The sequence below is a fragment of the Euprymna scolopes genome, chromosome 40, assembly GCF_053919585.1.
Source record: "Euprymna scolopes isolate OS-2025 chromosome 40, ASM5391958v1, whole genome shotgun sequence".
Lineage (NCBI taxonomy): Eukaryota > Metazoa > Mollusca > Cephalopoda > Sepiida > Sepiolidae > Euprymna > Euprymna scolopes.
In genome coordinates, this window is record NC_136521.1 from 72,069,272 (window position 1) to 72,093,410 (window position 24,139).

At 34.4% G+C, this 24,139-nt stretch overlaps 1 protein-coding gene across 1 annotated transcript in view; it reads right to left on the minus strand.

Moving 5' to 3' along the window:
• Positions 1–23,600, minus strand: part of LOC145265643 (uncharacterized) — an 86,954-nt gene extending 63,354 nt beyond the window's left edge. The window contains exon 1 of the mRNA XM_080121711.1: positions 23,208–23,600. The gene's annotated coding sequence lies outside the window, so the exon portion shown is untranslated. The remainder of the gene's footprint in view (positions 1–23,207) is intronic.
• Between the last annotated feature and the right edge of the window lie 539 nt (positions 23,601–24,139).

The following is a 24,139-nucleotide window of genomic DNA, read 5'->3' on the forward strand; positions in this document are numbered from 1 at the left end:
CAGACATACACACGTGCATACATTTATATATTGGTAGCTCAAATTTTCGACCCAAACCTATTAAAAAGCTTGCCCTATCTCTGAATACCCTTTATGTAAAATTTCAAATGTTTAGACCAGAAATTGTCTGAGTAATTTGGTAGAGACCGCAGCGGTCAATCTTTTTTTAACGTTGATCCCTATTATGACCTCTTAACATTTATTGTTTTGGGCTCAAATCAAATCAAGTTATTAAGTTAGATCCATGTCCAAGGAACCTATATTTAAAATTTTAAGGGTTTAAACCCAAAATTGTCGGAAGAGTTTGGTAGAGTTTTCAAAGGTCAAATTGTTGAACTTTGACCCCTTAATAGCCAAATTTCTGTCCGAAAATCGATCACAAATATTTTCCCAAAACTCAGTACCCTGTATATCAAATTTCGAATCTGTAGACTGTAAATTGGCAGAGTTATTGCGTAGGGAAATGTACACAGACACAGAGATACACAGACACGTTCACGTTTATATATACTAGCATGGGTGTCCGGCGTTGCCCGGGTGTTTGGATGTGTATGTTGAGCAAAAAGAAAAAAAGTGGTAATAGGAAGGCAGGCTCGAACCCGTACCGCAAAGGAGGAAAAGAACGGGATAAAACCTAACGTTTATGCTGTTATGACCACTGCCAAACCGAAAGCGACATTTTTTTAAAATTAAGGCTAAACAATCTAAAGGAGAGGATAACTTTAAAAAATATCGGCGAAAAATGCCCCCCCCCTGTAGAAAAGTGCCTAGTTGAAGGGGAAGATATTAATGTTTTTAGCCAATTTTCGATATTTGTCGTATGAAAGACCGAACTTTAAAACGATGCTGATCTTGGTAAAATCCGTCTCCTCTATTGAAAGTTTAAGGCAAACATACATACATACATACATACATACATACATACATACATACATACATACATACATTTATATATTGGTAACTAAAGATTTTCGACCCAAACTGATGAAAAAGCTTGCCCTATCTCTGAATACCTTTTGTGTAAAATTTCAAATATTTAGACCAGAAATTGTCTGAGTAATTTGAAAGAGACAGCAGAGGTCAATTTTTTAAAACTTTGACCCCTATTATGAACCATTAAAAATTTATTGTTTTAGGCTCAAATCAAGTTATTAAGTTAGATCCATGTTCAAGGAACCTATATCTAAAATTTCAAGTGCGTAGAACCAAAATTGTCGGAGGAGTTTGGTAGAGTTCTCAAATGTCAAATCGTTGAATATATATGTATATCAAATTTCGAGTATGTAGACTAAAAATTGACAGAGTTATTGCGTAGGGAAATGTACACAGACACACAGATACACAGGCACATTCACTTTTATCTATAAATATAAAAGCGAAAATGTATGTATGTATGTGTGTTCGCTTTTTCTGTGTGTCTACAAAAGGCTTCTTTCAGAGAACCGGTCGCTAGCTTCACAACTTTTTAAAACGTTTTATATCACATAAAAATCGTAATATCTCACAGTTAACAACGAAGCTCGCCTGTCTATTTAATTTGCTCGATTTCGAGAAGATAAATATTCAATATTTGTCGCTCGCCGCATGTGGGTTAGTCTTTTTCCTATAACATCTTGGGGGCGATGAAAAAAGCGTTCAGCAGTAAATGAAATCCCGCAGTCAAACTTGACCTCATTAGCTCGTTAAAACGCGCACCTGCTAAATCCAAGTAATAAAATAAATTCAAACGTGTTTCCGTAAGCATGTCGCGGTGCGGCAATGGTTAACGTCGCACTTTTTTTCACAACTTTGCCTCAACGGTTCGGGTTCGATCCTCATACTTACTTTTTTTAAACCCCCTCCAAACACCCGGGCAACGCCGGGTACCCCTCGCTAGTATATATATAAGAACAAGTAGTTAATAAATCATGTTAAAACACTTTGAAAAAGAGTTAAAACATATTTAATTTTAAAAAGGAAACACTAAATAAGTGAATAGTCCTTAATCCGCGGAGTTTCGAAGAAATACTTTCCTTCTCATCAGGGGGTAGGATCTAGCAGAATGCGGGATCGAATTTTGCTTGCAAAAGTATTAAATGAAACTACAAGTAAGTTATAGATCTTACTTGATAACAAAAAGTGAAGCAGAGGGAATAGGGGGAATAAAAAAAGTGGTTTCACGTGAATGGACAGTCTGGTGAAGGGTAAAATATCCAATGACGGTAAAATCTAAAGATGAAGAATCCAAGAAAGTTAGTTAAATTTCCATTCGCACAAGTAACATCTTATTATAAGCTCTATCTCTATTTGGTTTTATCGATCTTTTACATCTGCTTAAGATTACTTTATAAATATTAATTCTTTAATATTTATAATTTACTTTAATTTTGCCTTCTTGGATCATTTTGGTAAACTTAACTGTAATTCTTATCATATATATATATATATATATATATATATATATATATATATATATATATATATATATATATAAAATGGGTTAATAAATTCCAACGAAAGAAAGATGTATATTTAAATGAAAGAAAGATGTATATTTAAGTACCCACTACCACTAATACAGAAAGGTATTGAACTGGCTGAAAAAATTCCAATAAACCAACTAAGAACTCCAAAAGAACACAACAAAGAACAAATTCTAGCATACGTCTCTACACACAACACAAACAACCCAGAACTATTCACACAGATAACAAAAAAACCTTATCCTCCTCAATCAGAACGACAAACTAAACAACATACTTAAAACAACAAAAATAATAAAAAGCAAACGCCAACCCAAAAACTTAAAACACATCTTAACTTCCTCAAAACTCGTCCCACACTCTACAAAAGGAGTTACAAAATGCAACAAATCGCGATGTGGAGTATGTGACATAATAATAGAAGGTAACACATACACATTCAAAAACCCAGCACAAACATTCAAAATAAAAAAGGATCTAAATTGCACCTCCAGAAATGTAGTATATGCACTAAGATGCACAACATGCAACAAATCCTACATAGGCGCCCCCAAAAATTTCAGCAATAGAGTGGCCTTACATAAGAGCAACATCAAAATTGCAGATAACAGACACCTCTATGTTTCAAAACACGTACACACATGCAGTGGAAACAGCTTCAAAATAATGACAATCTTCCAAACAGACAATTATTTTTATTTACTTACACAGGAAAAAAAAACTTCATCACCAAATTCACTCCTGAACTGAACAGAACCTAATACCATCACACAAAAATATGAAATGCAAGGTACACTCGCATGCACACCCATACACATACACATACACACACCCACACATAAATCAGAACCGACATATTAAAACACACACACACGTGCACGCATACAACCACACACAAACATAACACCCCTATCTCTAATACAACACGCTGAACAATACCAACCCTACTTAACCTCGAAACCAACAACGGTAGGAGACACCTAGAACCGTAGTATAATATCTGTTCCAACACCTCGCTCCCTCCTCAGTCAGGGAGGAGAACCCCCTCATGACTGAAACGACTATCTTCCCTTCTATCATCCCCCTCCCATACCTACACCCCCAATGTCCCCCCCTCTGGGGAACAAAATCTTCCCCACACTAGGAACCGATCCTGGGTCTGGCCATACCCACATAGGGAGACAAATAAATAGAAACATTAAAAAATCCCCTATTTTAAATACACCCCTCTTTCTAAACAAACATAATATAAGACTAAAACGAAAAAAATCACAATACTAAAATCCAAGAATCCAAAAAATAAATATCAAAATAGAATGAAAGCACCCCTACCCTTACTTCAGAAGAGCCAGTCCCCCCTCCCCACACATACACATTAGTAACGACCTCGGACCACAGCCGCCTTCCTAAGAAAGCAAATAACCCCAAAATACTATAAAACAATATACACATTCCCAAACCAATAAAAGCAAACACACACACACACACACACACACACACACACACACACACACACACACACACACACACACACACACACACACACACACACACACACACACACACACACTACCCGACCCTAAAGGAAAAGAAAAACACATTAGCAGAAAGAAATAGCGACTGACTGACTACAGCCAGGTCAAAATCTCCCTGGACAAACCAAAAAATAAAAAATAAAAATAAATAAATAAAAAAGCAATAAAAATTCAGCATACCAATGTATGATAAACACTTACAAGCCTCCACCCCTTGGAAAAACTTCAAACTAACGAAAATCGCCATTTTTACACATTTGAAAATAATTTCTGACGAGGACGCATCAGACCGTCTGAAACGTACGTAAACGATTTCAATGACTTAAAAACATTATTACAATGATCCAAACATAATTCTCAATGAAAAACCAAGACACAGAATAATAAAATAATGTTAAAAAATACACATTGTTGGTGACTACTCCCTTATTTAAATATATAAATATATATATATATATATATATATATATATATATATATTAATATTATATATATATGTGCATACTAATATTGTATACATATATATATACATGATGATTGCAACGTTTTGTCAGACGAGTGCCACTCCCTCAGGTACTGAAAGTCCATGAGCCGAAAATGACTTTAGTCCTGCCGACAAAATTTACACGCACAAGCAGACATGACACTGAAGACGGTCACTGGTGTATATACATATATATACATGCACGCATGCATACGTATATACACATGCATACACATACACACATACAAATAACCCACATATATGCATACATACATACATACATACATACACATTACATATATGCATACATAGACATACTTATACATACATAAACATACACAAGACGGTCATTGGCATACATACATATATATATACAACCGCAAATATACATATCTACACATACACACATACATATCTGTGAACATACACACATATATACATACACCATGAATAATACACATACATACGTATACAGACACACATGCATACATACAGATATACACACATACATACACATATACAAATGCATACACACATATACATACATATACCCATACGTACACATATGCACGTACATATATACATACACTTACCTACATATACATACACGTACATAAATATGCACTCATATACATATACATACATGCTCATACATAGATACACATTTTTTTTATTACTTAAGAAGGATTTAATTACATTATGAATTCTTCCAGTGATTCTATATGATCTAATTTTCCTTAGAAGACCATCGTGCCATACCCTGTCAAAAGCCTTAGATATATCGAGGGCCACCGCTCTACCCTCCCCTGTTTTATCCAATGAACGGTATATACGTTCAGAAACTACAGTTAAGATATCTGCTGTTGAACGGGCTTGCCTGAATCCATATTGTTTGTCAGTCAGGAGTTTATAGACAAATGCATGAGGGAGTATCTATACCTGATGGTGTTACAGAGTTTTACCTTTGTACGACAGCTAAATCTCTTTCTCTCTCTCTCTCTCGGTTCAAAATGTTGACATCCAGCAACCAGCAAGATCAAGATAGCCAGCAACAAGTCAAACTGCAGACCAGCTTAATGCGGGTACTGGTCTCCCGCTTTATGTTTTTTAACTCAGAGATTTGCTTCTCCTAGAGGGGTTGCTTCACCACGGCTTACGGGAGCCCCTTCCACCCTGCATACACATGGAAATAAACACATACGTACATACAAATGTACGCAACATACGTATGCTTGTGCGCACACATACAAACATAATCACGTAGAGGCACACATATACGCATATACATACATGCACACACATACGTACACACACATACATGCAAAATAAACATGATTAAATAGTCCAAAGGTCATAAATAGTAAGTTATCAGCACATAATTTTCCAAACAAATCAACGTACGAACCGACGAGAAAACAGTCCAACTTAAAATGATTTAAAGACGCTTGGATTTTTTTTAAAATAAAGTTTGTTTTAGACTCATTCTTTTCTAGCACATGACAATAATATAAACAAACTCGCACATAATTTTCCAAACAAATCAACGTACGAACCGACGAGAAAACAATCCAACTGAAAATGATTTAAAGACGCTTGGATTTTTTTAAAAATAAAGTTTGTTTTAGATTCATTCTTTTGTAGCACATGACAATAATATAAACAAACTCGCATATAATTTTCCAAACGAATCAACGTACGAACCGACGAGAAAACAATCCAACTGAAAATGATTTAAAGACGCTTGGATACTTTTTTTTAAAATAAAGTTTATTTTAGATTCATTCTTCTTATATATACTGTTTTTTAGACTCATTCTACTTTATATATACTGTTTTAAAAATGATAAATAAATAAAAATGTTATATATGTCCAAACAAATTAAAAAGGGCGACTTTCTAAGTAAATAAAAAAATGAGCTTCGAGGCGGAGCCAATATTAACCATATGTATCGCTTGAAAAAACAACAATAACAAAATCTCTCTCTCTCTCTCTCTCTCTCTCTCTCTATATATATATATATATATATATATATATATATATATATATATACATACTAATATTATAAACGTACATATTATATTATAAATATAAATACATCCATATTTATATTATATATATATATATACATTTTTATATACATATATATATATATATATATATATATATATATATATATATATATATATAATATAAGGGGGTTAAAGTAGTATGGAAGAATTCTTTAAATTTAAACCTATCAAGATGCACGAAGCTCAACAAACAGGTGGAACTTGAGTATATGAAGAGAATTATAAACTAAAGCAAGCATATATTGGTATATATAAATTTATTTTTAGAGAAATAACATCAAATGTTGGGTTGTTATAAATGCTCTTTATATCTTGGTATTTCGAAGGCTAATGCTCCTCACCAAAAGAAGTATAAGGAGCTAGGTTGCATACAATGCAATGCGACATCTAGCTGGGAGTATAATTCGGGGAAATATTTAAATATCTGGCTCATATGTGGAATGATGAAGGGAGCATGACGGATCTGGGGCTTGACAAAATGTATATGTCGGAAAGTTTAAACTATAATGTGCACTTCGGAGAGTTGGGATTATAAAAATATGAGATAGGGTAAATATATGGAAGTTGATAGATAAGCTAAACGGTGATGTTTTATGTTAACGTAAGGCTGGATATTAATACAATAGAGTAGCGGGGATTAAAAAATCGCGTCTTACATAATTATAACTCAGTGAAGATTCTGGTCTCTCCCAGTCAAAGGTCACTTCCTGCCCAAATATTACCTGGTGACACTCCGTTATAGAATTTCCGAGGGTCACGTCCTGGTCACGAAAACACAAATATAACACGGTGAAGACCGTCATGTTCACCAGTACACAAGTGTAGTCTGAGATAATTCCGATTTCGGAACACCCAAGAAAATTTAAAAGCGATGTCTTAATCGCTTTTACAATGACGGGGTGGATGCGCGATTCCTGTATTTCCTGTCCCAATAGTGTCTCACAAGAAAAAAATAAATAAATAAAATGAAAAGAATTAAAAAAAAACAAAATGAACAACTCAAAGTGTCCAGGAATACGCGTGTCGCAGGCTGTAGTTCGCGAGCGCTGGGTTTACCGCCCTTCTCTTCTTGCTTTACTGTCTCTTGAAATAAATTAATTCCAATTGGTATCATTCATTGTGAGTTAGTCACGAATTCTGTACGCAACAAATAATTAACCCCAGTCGCAAATCTTTAGATTTTCTTTTATAAAAATTAATTATTAAATGAATTCTGAACAAAATGTTATTTTTCAGTTATGAAAAGGAAAAATATATGCAATGTCTTTTTTTTCAACAAACAACCTGCTTAGACAGTGAATCAAGCAGAACCTTTTTTCGACAGCCGATTTTCTCCTCTCCCTGCTCTCTATCTTACGGTTAGTGTACGGAGGTGTAGAATGGGCGGAGTAGTAGACAGGTTCGACTCTCAATTTCAATCGAATTCGACTGACTTGAATCGCAAAAAAACTCTCTGCGCACTCTCTTATATGGAGATGACGGTGTAAGTTTGAGAAGTCTGGGTTTTCATTCAGCCAATCCATCTTCATTACGTCAAAACTGAATTCGCCCTGATTGGCCAAATTGGTTAAATTACTTGTGAATATTAAGTAATTTTCCCAACATGAATTGAACTTTTGCACACAAGTTTACTATACAGGCAAATCCTAAAATCTTGGACACAAGGTCATATCCAAGACAAAACAATACTATTCGACACCATGTAACGGTTACCGCCACAAAAAATATTATTATTAATGTTATTATCAGTTTCCACATTCCCAAAGTTATTTTTCCTTCTTGTATTTTGCATCACCAACGAAGCAATTTAGATCAGCAAGACCACCGGTTGTTGCCCTTGATTCTTCACATAATAAAAACCTTTAATTCAGCTCTAATTCAACCGTTACTGATGTAATTTTCGACCATAACAAGTGGTTGGGTCACATAATGGTGGTGAGATGGGTGGATATAGTTGTACGATGAAATTGTCTAATCATGAGAAATAGGGATAATCTTGAGAGGAGGAAGATGGTATGGAGGGAAAACACAAAGAGAGATGGCCTTATAACGGGGTAAAATAGTTTTTCAGATAAGCATAGAAAGTAAAGAAATAAGGACGATCAAGATTTATAAACATGTAGTGAATGATAAGGAGATAATAAAATATAATGGAGAGAAATAAAATAAATTGCAGTAAAAAATGTATGACTATTGCAATATTTTTATTTACAATGGGGTAGATATTAAATTGCCACCCACCACATGTGACACAAAGTTAGAAAGTTGGATACAGGCAAGCTCCCCTAAAGGAGGGGCACTCTTGCCTCGACAAAAATTGCCTAAGCATCCCCGTTGGAATTCCCCGGTCGGGTCGCCTCAGGCGACAAGCAATAAACTTGTCCCACCCGAAAGCCGGGTGGCAAGGCCTGGGAGGGTGGACTTCCTGGGTGATACCAGGTGGCGTACTTCAGTCCGACAGGTACTACCACTCCGGGTCAGAGTGGATCTGGGAGCAATGGCAATTAAGGGGTGGCTCCACACACACCAAAGCCCCAAGCTAGGGCCTCACCATCAGATATAGTTTAAGGTCATATCCAAGGCCGACTTGCATAGAAAAGCTATTCATCGGAAACACCTCTGAAATTAAACATGGCTTTCAATTCAAGAGTGATAAATGAATACAATGAAAAATATAGATACGAGTAAAAGCACAAAGTAAAAAGGCAATATGAAATATACAAACATAATATAACATGAAAGTAAAAGGGGGAGAGATGAAATATAATAAAGTAACGTAAAATAGAATGACATAAAGTAAAATGAAACAAAATATAGTAAAGTAAATAATATACATTAAAGTAAAAAAGTAAAAAATAAACATTAAAATTAAAAAATAGTAAAATAGAAAATAAATAATAAAGGTAAGATAAAATAAAATCAAGTAAAATGAGATAAGATAAAAGCAAAATTAAAAAATTAAAAAATTAAAAAAGTGATAAATAATAGATAATAAAGAATACAAAATAACGAAATTGCAGTAGAAAGGAGGAGGATAGATAAAAAGTAAATTAAATCAAAATAAAGCAAATTAAGGTAAGGTTAAAAATATAAGGATAAGAAATAAGTACAGAAAATAGATAGATAATTAGGAAGGCGAACATAAAGAGGGGATGTAAATGGAGAAGTATGAACGCAGAGTGCGATGGAGAAGGGAAAGGAGAGGGGGGTTTCAGAATGAGATACTGTTGTTACCTACGAATGAACTGTCCTTATACATAAATACCGGAAGACAAGGCATTAATCTGGGGTCTAGATTCGAAGAGTTAACAGAGCTTGTTCGTTGGCTATGTTGTATGTTCTTGTTAATACATTTTCTACTCTATTCCCGTGTTTTGTTTACCTTGTAATCCTTTAACTAGGGTTATAACACTTTCTCTACGTATCGCTTTCTCTTTTCTTTCTTTCTTTCTTTTTACTTTCTCTACTTCCAGCTTTCTTTATTTTCATTTTGCTTCTCCCAACTTTTTTTGTTTTCACTTTCTACATTATCTCTTTTTTTTTATTTTCACTTTCTCTACTTTTTCTCTCTTTCTCTTTCTTTTCACTTTCTATACTACTCCCCGTCTTTCTTTACAACGTTGACGCGTTTCTTTTCTTGTATATTATTTATTTTTCTTTTTTTGTTCCCAACTTAAAATTATTCCTCAAATTAATATAGAGCTGGCATAAACCCTAACCCTAATCCTCACTCCCAGCACAATTATTCTAATGACTTCATACAACCTGATTCTAGTTTTAATCTGCCAAATACACTATATCGCAAAAACTATCTGAACGTGTCTCGGAGTTAGTCACTTGTTCGAAATAGATTATCATTTCTTTTTCGAAATCTAAAAAATTAATTGCTCGCAGCACATTTCTCTTATTTACTGTTCATTTATTCACACCACTGATCACATTAGTGCTATTTATTTTTACCACATCAGTGCTAGCCGGCGTTGCCCGGAGCAAAAGTGCAACATATTTCGATCAAAACTTATGTTTCTCTCTTTCCCCTCGCTCTGGTTTACACCGCTGGCTTATACCTCCTACAACAGCTACCTTCTTTCTTTCCCGCCTAGCTCATTCCTTCACACACACACACACACACACACACACACACACACACACACACATATATATATATATATATATATATATATATATATATATACTTATTTCCACAGCCAGACAACGTCGCAGCTCAGCTGTGATGCAATCATGAGATCATGAGAGGAACACTTTTATTCATTAAACTTAGTTATAAAACAAAATGGAGATGTTGACCTGTGTAGATAGTAAATACTTCGTGATGGGATCTGATATATATATCAGGAAGAAAGTTTGGCGATGTGATCACCATTGTCTCTAGTACTAGCCAATGCATACATGGAATACTTTGAGGAAATGGCATTAGAATCAACACGACTAAAACCAACAATGTGGTTGCAATATGTAGATGGCACATTCATACTCTGGCCCCACCAGGAAGATGTTCAAACATTACTAGATCATGTGAACTGGATCCGCCCAACTATACAGTTCATGATGGAAAAAGAACATAACAACAAAATTATTGTTCCTAGATGTGATGATAACCCGCACTGGTAAGGGATTTATGTCATCTGCATACCAAAAGCCAACTTTCACAGGACAGTACCTTAATTTCAACTCCCACCATCCATATAATGTAAAGAAAGGAATCGTCCATTGCCTACAACACCGAGCAAAAGCAATATGTAAAAACAGCAGTGCATATCAAGAGAAGATGGACAGTTTAAGAGAAACCCTCCACCTCTCTGGATAGTTTCGGTGGAGGCAACGTAACTTTATTTCAATGATGTACACATTTTTTAATTTTTCTTTTTTAAATCCGTCGATAAGTTTTGATAAAGCGAGGGTGAAACCGGTCAGTTGACTCCACTCTTTATTTTTCTTTCCTGCTCTTCTCCCGCTTTTTTATAAGGTATTTTGCACATTTTACTTTTAATCATGAATAATAAAAGTTTTTCATTCATGATTGCACTATTCAATTTTTGTGACCAAAAAACAGATTCGCCATTAAATTAGGGTTCAAAGAATAATATATATATGCATATATATTTTAGATACTATTCATCTGAGGCAACGCCAATTAAGAAAATACAAACTTGGTGGGTGTTTGTTTTGTCGCTTTTGAGTTGAATACATACAAAGATAAAACTGCCTTTTATATTGCAGATTTTCTGTGATTCCACCCATAAGTATTTATCATTCCAGAGGTAAATCACAGATTTGTTTAGATTGAGCCTTTCCACTCGAAACAAACCGCCCTAACTTTTAAAACATACGATATAAAATTAAAGCAAAAATTAACACATACGTCCTTCCTTGAATGAATGTGTTATCTGGAACGTAAGACTATGTTAGAAAGTAGAAAATTTATAAAAACACATCATGCAATTCATTGCTGATCATAAACTTTCTCATCACATCATTATTATAGAGTTGCAAAAAATTAGTGGCATCCCATTAATATCTTATGTCTTCCAATATAAAGTCTTGAGATTATTTGACCAGATTAAGCGTTCCAGTGTAAAGCTATTCAAAATATGTCTTGAAATCATGATACAAGGATGCCGGGAAAAAGGTACACAGAAGAAAAGATGGATAGAAAACGTTTGTGAATGGACGAACGTGAACATGAAACAAGCGAACACCTTAGATAAAGATTGTAAAGCTTGGAGGATACTTAACCATGTCAGTTCGTATTCTTTAGCTAGTGGAGAAAACGCTTATTATAATGATGGCAACTTATTCTCAATAGTTTATAACATTCATTTATATATGTATTTTCTCATTTGCTACTTATAAATTTACATATTGCTAGCGAAGGTTTTGATAGATTTCAAAGACACTGCCATCTTCTATACTCTATCCAAGCCAGGATTCACGCTACAAACCTTTGTTCGCTATCTTTTGCGTGTAATCTCTATATATCAACACCCCAGAGGACCACTTCCTTTTTGTGAATTAGACTTTACTTGAATCGAACATATTAAATAAGCCGTCTAGCTAGACGCTAAAGGAACACATTCATCAATAATATGTTTTTAAAACTTCATCCAAAAATACACTTAGTTTGTAAAGAAATTTCTTTATCATAATATCAAGACATATATGATCATGTATCTTTGTCTTGGGTGTCTGCAATTTATTTAAGACTTTTTCCAGCATTCGACACACAAAACTCAGATAACTAATTCTTTTACCAGAATCACTTGAGTTACACTTATGTTTCCAAAATACTTAAATACAAAGAACTGACAATTTAAAGATATTTTTATTGATAAACCATGGGTTATTTGTTTGGGGTTTTTACGGCATATCAAGCCTTTTTGGGAATCATGTAATGTCGAATTCAGTCATTTTAGTAAAAGCTTTCTGTACTTCCAGTTCTCCAAATATTCATATATTATTTTTTCAATTACCAACTTTTATGTGACATTGGCCAAGTTATTAATCACATGGGACTGAAAACCTAAGTATGCAATGTTTGAATCCAGTTGATTCAACAGAAACATATCCATCGAAATCACACCTGACCTTGTCTAACCTTCTGGATAGGAAGTAAATAAGTACTATATATTTTAGCCTACTATTTCATTCGCTATTCCGGAAATGATAAGAAAGTAAGTCAAGATTTCCAGTGCGTGAAGAGGAAAACAGTCAGCAAAAAGAGTATTCAAGAAGCCTACAGTTTTGGGGAAGAAACTACTGGAATATGAAGCTGTATTAAAACGGGAAGAGCAAGTTGATGAAAATCACTGCAGAATTGTCTGATTTATTTCCTGCTCCATTTGTTACAGCTCATTTGACACAAGTCAGCAAGCTGGAACAAAGAGAGCTGGAAATAAATCAGACAATTCTGTAGAACACGTCAAGACACATAGCATGTGAAAACGATAGATCCTATTTAGCCTATAAATAATCGAACTGCTAATGCGGAGTAATGTCAACTAATTGATGTTGAACTTCCCAAACTTTTAAAGTAGAGTCTCATCACAAGATGTAATACACTTTCCCCTGAAAATCATCGGTAAAAATATTAGCATTAGTGTTATCATTGAAGGTATTTTTCAGCTATTAGTCGCTCTAAAATAGCCTTAGAAATCAGCCTTTTGACATTTCTTTTTCTCTTTCTCTCCGCAACCAGTGAATGAAACATGAGGCAATTTTAATTTTATTTGAACATAAATTAAAATCCGCCATTCTGTCTAACGTTCCTCTCGCGATGATGTTAATAAGACTATTGAAAACAGTTCTTACTTCAAATTAAATCAGCACATCTCTTTCCTCTCTTCTCTGTTCTTCTCCTACCCGGCCCATCTGTTTATATTTAATATCGAACATAAATATCTTTTTATTCCGCTCTGAACCAACAGTTAAACATATATACGTATATATTCTCTTTCCCATATACACTCTCACATTCCAAATTCATGCTTTATAGGGGGTATTTACTTCCTCTCACCACCAGAAGATGTGATACAAAGTCAGAAAGTGAAGATTCAAAAGCTAGCTCAGTATTACCTTTGGTAAATGTGATTGTAAAATAAACACGACATCGAGTGAAATTCGGTGGCCATTTTGTCTTGATTTAAATTATTCAGATAATATTGACACGTTTCAAGCGTGCTTTTCTCAATTTTACATACATAGTATTAACTGGGTTTTAAATGGAAATGATTTATCATTTAGTAATATATAACAAAAACAACATAAAACCATTTGTAGCTTATACAGAATCTTTTCTCGCATTCTTTTCTAACCCCGGCATTTAGAAATTAATAAAATGGAGTAACAAGTTGACCAATATACATTTATTTTATGTATCATTTTATCTTATTGATCAAGCATTATGTAAGAGAATGAAAACGATGGCGGTTATTGACGTACTTAACAATATTAACACTTTGTTCACAGTGGAATTAAGGAGTGGTCCTGTTCAGTCTCAGCAGCCCCCCCCCACCAAGCTTTCCCTTTGAGAGGAGGTTAGTTTATCATGATTCTCCTGAGGCACGCCTAGAGGAATGCCGAGGCTGCTAAAGCGTGTTCGTAGGACAAAGAATGCTCATTCTAGTGTACTGGTTTTTCAATTTAATACCTGATTTTGTCTCTAACCTCCTGAAGGAATAGATAAAATTAGTGTGAAAGAACCTCAAAAATTCGGATTTATGGATTAGTTCATGTGAAAATCATTTTTTTTTAGTCATTTTCACTCCGAACAAAGACGTAAGGGCTACTATTTGGAATCGTGTCTATCAGGGAACAGAGGGGAGTTGAGCAGTGAGATGTCTATTTACATTACATTTAAACTTTTACATGCAATCAGGAAAGTGGGGAAAAGGAAGTGAATTCCAAAGTCCAGCAGTCCGATGGAAGAAACTATTAGAGTGGAAGGTTTAACGGTATGTAGGGACCTCAAAAGTATATGGGGTGGAAATTTAGAGCTTATCGAGTTAGTCGGGATCTTATACGTCAAGGGGCACTAGTGTTGTTAGTTCACCAGAACTTGTAAAACAGGCAGAGCGCTATGACAATTTGGCGATGGGATAGGGACTTGAGGCTTGACCGACATTGAAGAACTTATTAGAGTTGACTATTGGCAGATGCTCCGAACTAGATATGGCAACAAAATCCATGCATATGCGAATTGTAACTTTGTAAAAATATAGGACGTTTTCTGATGTGAGTAATTTTCTCGCATGGTAGTGGGAGCCCACCTAATTGCAGCAGTGTCCTTAATGTGATTGTTTCAATTAGTGTTGCTTTTTAATGTTAAGCTGATGAGTTCGAAAGATGTGCTCTCAGGTAGGGTGTTATTTATCATGGCAATCGGTAGTTGAGAAGGTCTTTACAATTGTTAAAGAAAAGAAGCTTAGTTTTCGTAGAATTAAATGTCACCATCCACTTACATACTCATTCCACTACCGACTAAAGGTTTTTTTTCTAGGGTTTCTGCCATTGCTTTCGATATGTGTACATTCATTTTACCCTCATGTCTATTATAAAGCGTGGTGTCATCAGTAAGTGTCATCATATAAGTCTGAGACACAATTTTATCGGGGAGATCATTTATGAATATCAGAAATAATAAAGGTCCAAGGATCGACCCTTGTGGTACACCTGCAGCAATATCATTTTTTTGGATATACGATCAATTTGGATTTTTCTCTTGTCCAGAAAGAATCTGATTGTGTTTAGTAGTAGTCCAGAAATACCATGGTATTTTTCGTGAGAAGCCCTTCATGTCAAACCTTGTCAAAGGCTTTGAACATATCAAGGGCTACAGATTTGGCTTCCCCTGTCTTATCCAGTGCATGGTATATGCGTTCAGAAATGACAGTTAATTATTTTCAGTAGAATAGGCTTGCTTAAATCCATACTGTTGGCATTTGCAAAGTGAAGGACTAGTACTTGATTGATTAACGACTCAAATAAGATGAGGGGAGACAGATGGAGCGATAATTGAGCGGGTCAGTTCTTTCGACAGAATACCGGTACAACAGAGGCAATTTCCCAGATATATGGGAAGCAAGACTCGGCTAGATATTTGTTGAAGAGTTTGGAGAGGGCAGGGGATTGCTCAGCGATACATTTCTTAATTAGTATGACAAAGATAAGATGAGGCCCATCTGGCAGTGTTGAGATTATTTATGATATCACAGCCACGAAAACGTAATTTTCAGATCTACTAATGTGGCTTTCCAAAGAATTTTGGTAGGGGGTGATTTGAAGGGTCTAAGGTGGAATTGGAGGCAAAATACCGTGCAAGCAGGTCAGCTCTCTCGGTTGCTGTGCAAGTAATCTCATGGTTGTTATAATTTTCCAGAAATCAGTAGTTCCTATTTTCTGCAACTCGACACGTTTCCTGGTCACTTTTGTATGCTTTCTCTTAGACATGGCTATTTCACTCTTACAGAGATTTCTAGATTTTATAAAATTTTGCCTATTTGCACTTAAAATGCGGCGGACAAGTCATCGGAATGCATGCAACCTTTGTGCAATGGCAACTGCATAAGTTGGGGTGAACCATTGGGGGTAGTGAGATTTGCTATAATACTTAAATGTGGGAATATGTGCTTTAATGCCCGCTTTGCAACAGATGGCTCAGTGGCATACTGTTTTGCAAATATAGAAAAGATATTAATCCATGCAGTATCTCTGACGTGTTCTCTGATGGCTTTATTCAGTCTTTTTGAAGCATCTTTTATTTTTAGCAACAGCTCCTCAGCTTGAAGTCAACTTAGGGTGATTTCAACGAATATAACAACGTGATCGGCGTTCTCGAGTGGACTATTGGTACTTGTTACACAATCCTATGGTACTGTGGTAAGGAATAGGTCTAGAAGTGAGACTTTCTGTTTCTTTCAATCTGGGAGACCGGTCGAGAATGTGACTGTCCGTTTTAAGGAATGCGATACAGAGAAACTATGAATACAGTGTTCAGCTGAATCTGTGTAAATCAAGGAGTCAAGCCGATTACTATGGTGGACATTAAAATCCTCAAATATATTTACTCGGGCGTTAGTATCTAAGGAGATTGTGCCATCTATACTATCAGAGACATGGTTGATTAAAGTATAGTCTTGATACGAGGGATAACGGTAGATAAAATATAAGTAACTAACGCACATTAAAGCCTGGTCATCTGATTCTAGGTTGCGTTCTCTACTTAAGGGGAAGATGCTATTAATGCTAATGTAAACTCTAAGTCCGTGCATATATCTGTCTGAGTCTTTATGTCAGAGAGGAAGGTATCCTGTCATGTTAAAGCAGTTAGAAAGGATTGAGGAGTGCATGTTGGCTTCACTTAATGCTAGCATATCCGAAGAATTTACCAGGAGAAAAGATTCTGCATAATCTAATTTTAAGTCCATAGATATTTGTGAATGCAAACCTCAAGAGAGGAAATGAATTGGTTTTATTTGGGTTGGTATCTGATTTGAACGCGTGTTTTCCTTTAGATGTCATTTCATTTGATTTTGTTTTTAGTTTGAAGGTAGAGTAGATCGGGCGAAGTGGGTCAGTTTGATCCCAGATATGTACACACAAATAAACTATTAGCCGTCTTTTGTCAAGATGGATGTGGTATTGAGAAAGCTCACCTAAAATAACTGTAGGGTCCCTTCCTATGTGCGAAATTGTACCACAACCATCCCGATATTATACAATTGATGATAGAGTAGCCGCTTCAAGCGCTACACAAGAGTAAGGGCTCCTGTACGGTAAATAATAAAGTAGTAAGAAGATAAATCCCCATCTCATACTAAGTACGAATTATGTGATTATATAACACTGGGAGCAAACTAATTAGTTTTTATTAGTTTAGATTCAAAGTATTAATATATATTAAATACAAAGAGGGAATTAGGGTAATATAACAGATTGGGATCCTCCGATTAGCTAAAGATAAAGATAAGTAGGTTTGCTATATAAATAGGTAAGTTTGCACATTGAGTTCGAGGTATTTGAGAATAAAATAGTTTTGAAAAATAGTAAACATTTGACAATAATGGGAATTGTAAACAACAATCGGGCCGAATTGAACGATAACAATAAGTTGAAAAAACCCAAAAGTTGACCTCATTTAAAAACGTAAAAGATGACCCAATTAGAGTTTGAGGGACAAAGAAATATTTTATTATATTAGGTATCGACCGAATCGAATAGAAAGAGCTGATTTTCAGTTGCCACGGTATTCGTTTGGGGATAGCACTGTTTCTTGTACGTCCTGGAAGTTAAAAGGTCGTTTATGGCCCAAGATGTAAAAACTAGCAAGAACTTGGCAGTGCGACTCGACCCAATATGCATATGTTTAACGGAAATGAAAGCTATGTTTAAAGTAGTAAAACATTGTCTTGGTGTTGCTTCGCATGCAACGAAGTTGGAAGTATCTTTTTTAAATACCAAGCATCGCTGAACTGAGGAAGACTAACATGTTAAATGTTTCGTGTAAGTTTATTCGTCATATTAATTGAACCTGCTTAGTGCGTATACCCACACATGCACTGGTAACTAGTACGCACATTTTATAAACCACTATGACGACCTCGCGTATATTATACATGCGTTTAAAGACACGGTGTGGTGTCGGTATATACACCCGAATGTAACATTAAGGTTGATGGTGGCATAAGGATGTAAAATAATAACTATCATGCAAAACAGATATAGGCATTTGTCATGGAGTTTAAAAAAAACACCTAAATCTTTTAATCTAGAAAAGAATGCTGCCGTTATTTTTGATAAGGGATTATAATTTCAGATGAACGCGTAGCTCATATAAGTCCTGCTACATATTTAAACAAGTTTGTAAAAGAAAAATAATAGTTAAATGGTTCAAATAAATGAAAATAAAATGTTATTGGGAAATTAAGAAGATGCGAATTAAAAATGAAGTAAAACACAACTTTAAATTCGTAAATGTTCTATCTCCATTTTGTGTTACCACTTTTAAATAGCGTGGCGTGTGAGCGAATAAGTCTCTGCCACCTTTTCAGTGGTTAGTGGGGGGTAAGCTTTTTAACGAAATTATTTTTATTTTTCAAGTTAATTTTAGGTAGAGGATTTGAATTAATTTTTAATTGTCGCGCTCGATTAACTACTATTGTTAAGACTACACACATACAAGATTGCGGAGTAGGAAAGTATAAGATCCTACGTCAACTCCTAAAATGTCAAATATTCCGACTAACTCCAACTCCTTAGTTTGAACTTTTCTCATATTCAGACTGTTAGGTAATTCACCAGGGATTAAAAATCCGATTCCGATTCTTAGCATTCTTAAGAGTACAACTCTGATCCAGACACATTCCAAAACCTCAGATTCCAACTCTGCAACTCTGAATTGCTTACAATTATAAACATACACACTCTGACGTGACTTTATCTAATAATTACAAATCTATTTTATTAAGTGTGTTTCATTCCACTACTCAAGCCATTTATACCCACACTGGAAGGGCACAAAGAGAGTTAGAATCCTGGCGAGGCTCATTCCTACTAAAACGCCCGTTACTACTGATAAATAAATGATACACGGCTGTTTCAATAACGCAAAACTATTTGCAATGGTTATTGAAAGTAGCAGGAAGCATTGAAAGTTTTTAGAGAGTTGTTGTCACGCAGAGAACAACACCTGTTGTTTATTGTAAGCGACCACTGATAATGTCTCTCAACAGAAAGCTTAGTAAGTAAAGGAAGGAAACTAAGTAAATGCATAGATCTTGTCAGATAGCTGAATTGGAAAAATACTTCTCATTTATGCAGAAAATGGAGACTCGATTCTTGCATAAAACACCATCATTAACGGGGATTTAAATCTGCTAATCAAGGAATTTTTCACCTTAGCGTTAAGTTATGGTTTTAATGGGGCCTCTCAGAAGATGAAGATGCGACATCCTCATTTTCGTTTCAGCAGAAGAAAAGTAGCATTCACCATTCGTATTTTTGCTTCATGTCTTATTTACTCAAGTTACGCAGGATTTTTATTATTTTAATTATTAGCTCTCCTGTTTGCATCTTGGGTATTATTGTCACAACATTTCGGCTGACGTAACTTTCAACTTTTTTTCGAGATTCGTCATGTCAAACTCAATAATCTTTTTGTCAACTTCGAGAGTTTGAACGGCTGTTTATTTTATTTATTTATTTATTTTTTCAATAAACGGGAGTAGCTTGTTCTCATTTTGCAAAGCATAACCGGATAGAACTTTTTAGAATTCTTAATTGTATTCTCTGTATCTCCTGTACCTGGATTGAACTGAGAGCGTTTCTGTCCGTGTCTGTATGCAGGGAGGGAGAGAGAGAGAGAGAGAGAGAGAGAGAGAGAGAGAGAGAGAGAGAGAGAGAGAGAGAAAGAGAGAGAGAGAGAGAGAGATTGTATATATAAAATTAGAGGTTGAATTTCAATTACAAAAAAAGCTCAATATTTAATATTAGAGTTATTTATATCTACTAAACAATTAATTATACATTATGATATATAATTGTATATATTATAATACTAGCAGGGAGACCCGATGTTGCCCGCAATTGAATGAGGTTCAACTAATTTTTCTTTTAAATTAATACTTCATTGTCATCGAAATGGTGAAAGCGATCATTTTTCAATCAAATCTATTGATTGACCGCTTTAGTCAGGTTCCCACTACAGTGAACCAGGAGGAAGCTTCACATACCTTTCCGCAGTAACTATCCTAAAATACATTGCAGTCTACATTGCACTGTATAAAACCTACTGCTTATTGTATAAAATTATTCTTATAGAATGGCTTGAATTAAAGTTTAAAATGCAAAAGTTAAGTTTCATGGTTCAATTGTGCTCTAAACAGAAACATTCATTTCGAACGTGCCTTTGTCTTATAAAAGAATCTACTGTTAGTTTTATACCCCGGGTAGTTCCGCTTGTGCGGTAATAAAACTTCTAAAATACACTATTAACTTTGGTTAAAATCGGAATGTTCCTTCTTTAATCGAATTTTTTCGATTATCGATTTTTAATACTTATCGGGGGAATTCCAATACAAAACCTAGCTAAGAAACCTCCAGACAAATATAGTATGTTTGTGTAATGTTTGAAAATAATCAGAACAGTTAATTTGGAGTCCGTAGTGAACAAACACAGACATGTACATAATCCAAAGAGCCTATTATATATAAGTAGATATATAATTTTAATTTCGGTGTTTTGAAATGTTGAAAATCGATATTTTAACAATTCCCCTGAATTATCTCCCCTTAATAACCATTCATCAGTAAATAAATTATCTCTTTGTTGCTATAAGGTATTGTCGAAAAATGTCCTTATTGAAAAATGATGATTGTAACGTATCTATTCTATATTCAGTAAGTGTGTGAGTCACTTTAAACTACGATCAGTTTGATTTTTGTCTTTATCTGGAGATCTTTTACAGGGAGCTGGATAGTTTAATTTTAACGTAGTTTCAATTGGAGAAGACTAAGTAAATAAATTAAGAAAAGAGAATGAAATATTTAATAATATTATCATCGGAAAAAGTATATAAATATTTTTATTCAGTAAGATCGAAATAAGAAAAACAGATAGATAGATAGATAGATAGATAGATAGATAGATAGATTTCAGTTTCAGAAAACTCAGTTATTTTTCTTTGCATAAATGATCTAATCACATCAAGGGGGATACCCATTCTTGGATAGAGTATCAGTAATTATTTTCAGTTCCCCATATAATTTTGATTTTAACAAATTATAAGGGCACGATGTTTAATTGAACTTACGTAGGGGGGGATGTATCCCAGTATGTATACAGTCCCGTAAATGTAGATTTTTCGGTATATTGATGTAAGGTACCTAGATGGTGTTTTTGTTACCAATGCATCAAGGAAAGCTATAGTCGAATTGCACTCTTCTTCATAAATATACTTTAACGCGGGATACATCTTATTGAGTAGGGAGAAAAAAATTATTTGCCTCCGTTTGGTTATTGAAAAGACAAAATTTATCGTCCACATACCGAAAATAGACTAAGAGTTTCATGGGTCCAGAAAATAATTGCTCTTCATGGAAACCCACGAAAATATTCGCTATTATCGACCCAAGGACTGAGCCCATTTACACACACACACACACACACACACACACACACACACACACACACACACACACACACACACACACACACACACACAATATATATATATATATATATATATATGCCAGAGTATCAGGCATCGTTGTGTGTCAAAATTTAATATTTAATTCAATCCAAAATCAATTGTTCCCAAATCGACTAAAATGTAATAATTTCTTGTTCATTCAAATGTGACATTTATTTTAATCATATAGAAGATATTTTGCTGATAATTGTTTTTACGGTTGAAATTATCTAGAAGGAGTAAAAATTTTACAGTAATAAAAAAAATGAAAACATTAAGAGTAACATTTATACAATCTGTGTAATAATACGCATATATCTTCGTTTATACGTACGTTATCAACTTTCATCTACATCTGATCGCAAAGACAATATAGAATTGTACAACATCTTGTGTCACCGAGTAAGAAAATTAAAGTTTTTATCAATTTTAAAAGTATTCTAAAATCAAATAAGACTTCATAAATAAAATTCTATCGTCGTTATCGACTTAAAAGTGAATTCGTTTTATTTATTCATATATTTATTTACTATTGAGGTCGTCGGTTATCAAAGCCAAGAGTTACCTTGAGGATAAAGGTTTATGAGACAGGAATGGTAGCCAGTCGTAAGATGAGGCACACTATTGGAGTACTCACATTATTCATAGATATGAACTACGCTTAGTTATTTATGTAACCCTTTATGTCAAGAATTTGTTGATATTGGATTTGAAGATGACCAAATTATAATCAGTATGATAGAAATGTGTTTCACAGTTGAATCGCATTTGATCTATCCACACTAGCTTGTAAAGGATATTTAGCTAGCATATTTATAGTAAGAAGTAAATGAAGACGGTAAATAGCCATCATGGAAGTTTCTAGGAGTCATACTTAAAAAAAAAAAATAATAATAATAATAATAATAATAATAATAATAATAATAATAATAATAATAATAATAATTACTTACTCTGTCTGTGGAACATGCTTCATTTTTTATCTTTTCATTTTTTTCTGTTAGTGGATTTTCGATAGCATTAATTATGGAAACGCAATACAAATTTTGTTGATAGCCTTTTCTTTTCAAACGAGTCGTTTTTTTTTTTTTTGTTAAAATATTTTTTGTTTTGTAATTTTGTTAAATGAGTAGCACATAAACGTGGCCAATGAAAAACAATTATAAAATAAGAGCAAAACTAAGTTGTGATCAAGGTCTATTGGACATTCTGACCGAGAAGCGAATATAAAACAGAGACGCGATGATCGAAATCCTTAGCGAGTATTTTCTTCAAAGGAAACAAGAAAAAATAGAGAATAAAGAAATAAAAAAGAAGGTAATAATGCCTATGTTATGTGCGTCAATGAGACAGAAGGACAGATAGATAGATAGATAGATAGATAGAGAATGAAAGAAGGATAAGTATATAGAAAAACACATACACGCAAAAAAGAGAGAGAAAGGGAGAGAAAGAGAGAGAGAGGGAGGGAGGGAAGATGGGTGTGTTAGATCGAAATAGCGAAGAGTGTCGAGTGTGTGTGTGAGGTGTGTGTGTTAAAGAAAGTGATAAAGGAGGATAGAGAGGAGGAGGAAGTATTGATTGCGTTATAGATCGAAAGAAGACGGTGGACGTGTGGCAGTGAAGATGCTGTGTCGTGTACTCCTTTTCAAAACCCTGAACCCCTTATTAAAATTTCTATATATTTTATTTTCGATAATTTTAATAATTTTTTAAAACATAATATTTTCATTTTTTTTCGATGTCAAGCACGAATGAAACCCTACGATAATTTGGTATCTCAGTTTGATAATCAAAATAAAAATGTACTTATCCAAGTACTGTAATGTTATTTCTGAATATATTAGTTTATGAAGGTCTATCTCCCAAACCTCAGTCTGAAGAT